At 36.2% G+C, this 6,453-nt stretch overlaps 1 pseudogene; it reads left to right on the top strand.

Moving 5' to 3' along the window:
* Window positions 1-2,774: 2,774 nt before the first annotated feature.
* LOC127538398 (taste receptor type 2 member 134-like) lies at window positions 2,775-3,666 on the top strand (annotated as a pseudogene).
* The last annotated feature ends 2,787 nt before the right edge of the window (window positions 3,667-6,453 follow it).

The following is a 6,453-nucleotide window of genomic DNA, read 5'->3' as shown; positions in this document are numbered from 1 at the left end:
GTAAAAAAGTAAGAAGTGGGGAATGGGGCATGGGTTTTGCTTATCAGTAATTGGGGTTTAGAACCATAGGGAAAAGAGTATGAAGAGGCTAGAATATGACAATCATTGAGGAATAATTCCAAGTAGCTGATTAGATTGGCTACACAAAATCCTCTCTCAAGATCCCAGCTTATGGCAAATAGTGATATTTGGGCCCTCTAGGATCTCTCTTGGAACAATCAGAAAAAGAAATGGTACTAAAGAAGGTCTTAAAGGATGAAGATGTGATTTTGAATTAATGTGGAGATTGTTGGGAAAGTCTTAGAAGATGACAGTGTCTAGCGGCTGTGACAAGATCCTGAAGTGATATAGTCTCACAGAGGTCTTTCTGAAGGCTTTGGAGGTGGGAGGGTGGGAGGGGTTATGTGTGTGGGTATGAGGAGGTTGGATGGGTCCTGGGCTGATGAATTTGCTGGTTAGACTTTGGAGGGAAAATAGCATCCAGAGGCAGGTGGTCAGATATTGGGATGACTTGGGGATCACTGGGAAGATCCTAAGAAGAAAATGAATTTCTAAATTCAGATGACATAGTAGCTTAGAGTCATGGTGTAGCAGGTAAAGAAGGAGGAGATTCAATTTTAAAACAGGCTTCAATTCCTAAGGATTTCTCTCGTTATCTGGCTAGGTGTGGCTGACTAGGGAGTCTAGTTACAGAAGGGTTGAATTTGTCTTGGGCTATGAACTAAAGAATTGATAAAAAGAAGCTGGAGACCAGTAGATGGCAATTCAGTGGCAGTAATTCTATAGAACCCCTTTGCAGAGAGAAATATGAAACTGATAAAGATTAACAAGCAACCTCAGCTCAGCAGAGGAAGCACCTGATGATATCACCAAATGATATTAGTTCCTCTGTGGGAGAACAAGCATCAGCATTAGAAACATGATTCACCCTGATGGTACATTTTGTGCATCTTTTCTCTCATTGAAGATATGACAGTCCAGTATATATGAGAATATATACTTATCACTTATTTTACTGTACTAATTAAATGTGCTTTGCTTTGGATGAAGGTCATCTCTGGTTGACTGGTAATTTCATGAAATTTGATTTTAACTGGATACTGACCCACAATGTACCTAGAGCCCTGCTTAGCTTTCAGGACATTCATGTGAATAGAGAGACAAGTATTTCTATTTATTTCCTTTTTCCCTGTTATTTTTAAAATTTGTTCTTCATCCTCCCTTAACTCTCTTTCATTGGTATACATAGAATAGGCTTTTTGTGCTCACAGGCCCTCTCCTACTTTGTTCTCTTGATGTTCTCTCTCTCTTCCTGTTATACTAGGTCTTTCCTTAGCCCAAACATCCCTTCTCCCAGTCCCCGAATTGGCTGATCTGAACTATTATCACAGAACTGTAATGTGACAGTATCATTGATTTAACATTGGAAGGTTTGAGATCAGATAGTCCAACCCTTTTGTATAAGTGAGAAAACTGAGGCCCAGAGAGATATTGAGAAATGTAATTATTGACCAAGTTAGGATTTGAATCCAGACCTTCTGATTTCACATTTAGTATGCTTTCTATTATATTGTATTTCTTCTCATTTTATTTATAGGACAGAGTTGGCCCTGGGTAAAATGAAGTAGACAAAGTCTGTGTCTTCATTCTAAGCCACCCTGCCTCTCCCTTTCATTTACTCAAAACCATCACAGTTTACCTATTCCTAGCTTCTCAGAGTACCTTCCTCCCTACTCTTGTACTTGACCTCATGGGATACTTTTTTTTCTGAGAAGAAACCAAATCTATCTCTTTCCTTTTCCTTTCACAGAAACTCATCTGTCCTGTTTTACATTCTCCTAGGGCCTTACTACTGACTAGAATCAGGAACAAATTAATGCCAAGGTGTTAATTAATGCTATTCATGTGGAAAAGATAGAGAGATGTGGGTTGAATGATTGTGCAATTAGGCAGATTCAGAAATGGTTGAATTTTGAGATATAATAAGTGATTTATTGTCAACTTGAAACCTTTAAGATGGGACTTGATAAGGAAGGGGGATTCCCCTGGAACTGTAACCCCAAACTATGGCAGGGATCAGTTTTCTGAGAAAGCTTCATGTCCATCCCACTTATACTTCATAAATTTTCAATTTCATGTGCAATGACCTTTTTAAATTCAGTTATAGAAATGCTTATTTTATTACATTAGTTCAAATAAAAATTAAAAAATTAAAAATGTAAACAAACAAACAAACAAAAAGATGGAACTTGATACACTTGTCATAGAGAACAAAATGGATGTGTAAATCCAGGGCATGAATGGACAACTAATTCTTTACATTATAGAAAGATGCTTAATAAGACGAAGAGGGAGATGCAGTTAAAGATGTCATTAGAAGAACAGGAGGAGGAAAGATCCAGGGTAGCCTTAAAGCTAGACTTAAGAGAGGGAAGCAGCCTGGGCAAGAAACAAGAATGTCTTTTGGAGGATCAGCAGGCTATCTCCATACTTCCTTGGCTCTAGCTCTGGTAAGCAACAGACAAATTGAAGATAAGCAAATAAAGACTGGGTTCAATGACTGGTGGGGCCAGATTTGCATCCACAGAGGTGATAACGTTCTTTTCTAAAGCACATTAGGCACATTTTGAGCCTCCACTTTCTCTTCCAGTTGGGTTCCTGCATAAAGCAAAGAGTTACTAAATCCTTGGAGAGTCTGGCCTCCTACCAGATCTCTTCTGGGGAAGGTGTCCCATTAAGCAGCTGGATTTCAGCAAATCCTCAGGAGAGAAAGAATGCCCAGCCTCCTCATTGTCTTCATGATCTTCTTTCTTCTGGAGTCTGTGGTAGCAATTATAGGAAATGGTTTCATCATCATAGTGCTGGGCAAAGAGTGGATGTGATGGTGGACCCTAACCCCTGGTGACATGATCCTGGCCAGCCTGGGCATCTCCCGTTTCTTTCTACAGTGGAGAGCAGTTCTTGGCAACTTCTACTTATATTTCATCACAACTAAGAAGAATCTATACTTTCTCATTTTCTGGAATTTTACCTATGTAGTCACATTCTGATTCACCACTTGGCTTGCTGTTTTTTATTGCTTGAAAATTTCTTCCTTCAATCACTCAATCTTCTTCTGGCTGAACTGGAGAATTTCCTGATTTGTCCCCTGGTTACTGCTATGATCCCTAATGCTATCCATTTTGATATCTGTTCTATCTTTTGTAAAGGACTATCACATTTTCTAACTTCCAGTCACTGCGATTTCTCAGAAAAGACCATTTGGGATGATAAGATGAATGCATTCCAGGTGCAGTTTTTCCAGCCACTGCAAATATTTATTTTGTTAATTCCTTTCCTCTTCTTCCTGATCTCCATTATCTCATTCATTTCCTCCTTGTGTCAACACTTGGGGAATATGCAGCATCATATTGCTGATCTTCATGAACCAAGTATGAAGGTTCATATTACAACCCCGAAGTCCCTTTTCTTATCTTCTACACACCATATGTTCTGCCTCTGATCATAAACACCAAAACACCTATTTTGGTTCACAATTCTTGATTTTGGATATGGCAGGTAGTGATATATGTTGGTGTCTCCATTCATCCTGCTTTCCTAATTTGGAATAGCTCAAAACTGAGAAGGCCTCTGAAAAAGATGCTTCATGACCCAGAGACTGCATAAGGGGAGTTACTTCTTATACAAATAAAATCAGATTTAAATAATTGGAGAAATATTAATTATTCATAGATAGGATATAATAAAAATGATAATTTTACCTAAAGTAATTTAGATATTCAAAGCCATCCTAAATAAATTACCAAAAATTATTTCACTGAAATAGAAAAAACACTAACAAAATTTATTTGGAAGAAAAAAGGAACTAATGAAAAAATGTAAAGGAAGCTATAGTATAAAGTTATAATTAGCAAAATTATCTGGTGCTGGCTAAGAAATAGAAAGGTAGATCAGTGGGGCAAAATACACATAACATTTCAGAAGGAAAAAATATGGCAACCCTGGATTTAACAAATGTAAAGACTTAAGTTTTGGGGATAAGAGTTCATTATTTGGTTAAAAAAAATGTTGGGAAACCTGGAAAGCAATCCACCAGAAACTGGGTATAGACAAGATAAGATCAAAATGGATATATAATCAAGATATAAACAGAAGTTACAGGCAAATCTGAAGATCATGGAATATATTACCTATCAGATTTATGAATAGGTGAACCATTTATGAATAAATAAGATAGAGAATATTGTGAGATACAAAACAGACAATTTGGATAATATTAAATTAGAAAGTTGTTTTTTTCTTAATAAATAAAACCAATAGGGCCATGATCAGAAGACAAAAATAAAATTTGGAAAAACATTTTTATAGATAGTTTCTCAGATAAATATCTCTTACCGCAAATACATAGAGAACTATGTCAAATTTATAGAAATAAGACTTATTGCCAAATTTCAAATGATCAATGTATATGAACAGGCAGTTTTCCAATGAAGAAATCAAGACAATTTATAATCATATGCTCTAGATCATTATTAGGGAAATGTAAATTTTAAAAAGCTTGAGATATCATTTCACATCTATCAGATTGACCAAAATGATTGAAGAGAAAAGTGACAGATGTTGGGTGGGGGGGATGTGGAAAAATTGGGACACATTAATTGTTGTGGAACTGTGAACTGATCCATTTTGGAAAGCAATCTGGAATTATGGCCAAAGAATTCTTGAACTGTCTATACCCTTTGACCCAACAATATCCTTCTAGGTCTGTTTCCCAAGATAATTAAGGGAAAAGGGAAATAACCTATACATTATAAAATATTTACATGAATTCTTTTTGTGGTGACAAAGAAATGGAAACTGAAGGGATGCCTGTCAATTGGGGAATGATTAAACAAGTTATGATATATGATTGTGATAGAATATTACTATGATATAAGAAATGATGAGTTTGGTGATCTTAGAATAACATAGACTTACATGAAATAATGAAGCATGAAATGAGAACAAGAGACTATTGAATATAATAATAATATTGTTGTAAGATCAACTTTGATTGACTAAGTCATTTTAACTATCATAAATATCCAAATAAACTACAAAGGATATATAAGAGAAGATGCTGTTTACATTCAGAGAAAGAGTGATAAATAGAAGTATATATATCTAGACATATTTATGTGTATGTGTGTATATGTGTGTGTGTATTTTTAATGGTAGCTCTCCTGGGGAAGAGGTAAGGAAGGGAAGAAAAAAGTGAAAGTTATATGATAACTTTATTATATATTTAAAAGGAATAGCAAGTTGAATATACTTGTATAATCATCATTCTCCCCCCCCCCCCATTCTACTATGTTATGGAAATGCTTGTTTTATTTCTTAAGAATAAATAAAATAAAAAATAATAAGCACTGGAGATACAAATACAATCACTTAGGTACTTATCAATTATCTTCTCTATTCTCTCTGCCTTTACTACCTAGTTCAGTCATTCTTAAGTCCTGTAAATTTTTCCTCAGTAATATTTCATAGTTAATTGAAAAATATTTTAGCGATTTACTCCCTCATTTTATGGATGAGGTACTAAGGCAATGAAAAATCAACTTTTTTTTTCAGCATCAAATAACAGGTAAATGTCTAAAGCAGAACCCAAAATCCACTTCACTGTGATTTTACCTTTCCTCATATTTTGTTCTCATACTCACACTCATAGTCACAGGCATAGCCCATGATCTGGGTTCTAAATTCCTTGGGCCATATAATGGTATAATCAATCATTTTAATGTTCTCCATGTATATCCTGCAAAGAATAGTTAGATACACCTCAATTATTGGCAAGATTGACAATAAGCAAGTCACTTAGTTTTATAAGTCTTGCTTTCTTATCTGGAGAAAAAAAAAGTTCATTGTGTATGTATACACACATCTATACACACCCCCCCCCCCCCAATAATAGTATTTTTGCTATCTACTCCTGAAGGTTATGAAGAATAAAATATTTGGTCAGCTTCAAAGTAGTATAGAACAAGAACTGCCAATTACCTTTCAGTCCATCTGGAATGCACCATGGGCTTCAAGTAATCCCATGTCTGTCTGATTGACAGAGACTAGACTGGTTTCACCTCAGATGATTATATTGGAAAAGTTTGAGGATAGTTGAAAGACCTTATCCATTGCTGAAACATGACCGAGAAAGCCAGCCCTGAGAATGTGAAGAGAGAGAGAGAGACAGAGACAGAGAGAGACACATAGAAACAGAGAGGGAGAGAGAAAGGGAGGGAAGGGAAGAGAGGGAAGGAGGAGGGAGGGAAGGAAGAAGGGAAGGAGGGAGAGAGAGAGAGAGAAAAGAGAGACAGAGAGACAGAGACAGAGGGAGACAGAAAGAGAGAGAGAGACAACGAGAGAGAGAGAGAGAAGGGGAAGAGGAGAGAGAAAAAGAGAGAGGGAGAAAGAGAG

This window comes from Antechinus flavipes, chromosome 5 (genome assembly GCF_016432865.1).
Source record: "Antechinus flavipes isolate AdamAnt ecotype Samford, QLD, Australia chromosome 5, AdamAnt_v2, whole genome shotgun sequence".
NCBI classification, from domain to species: Eukaryota; Metazoa; Chordata; class Mammalia; order Dasyuromorphia; family Dasyuridae; genus Antechinus; species Antechinus flavipes.
This window is presented reverse-complemented; position numbering and strand designations above follow the sequence as displayed.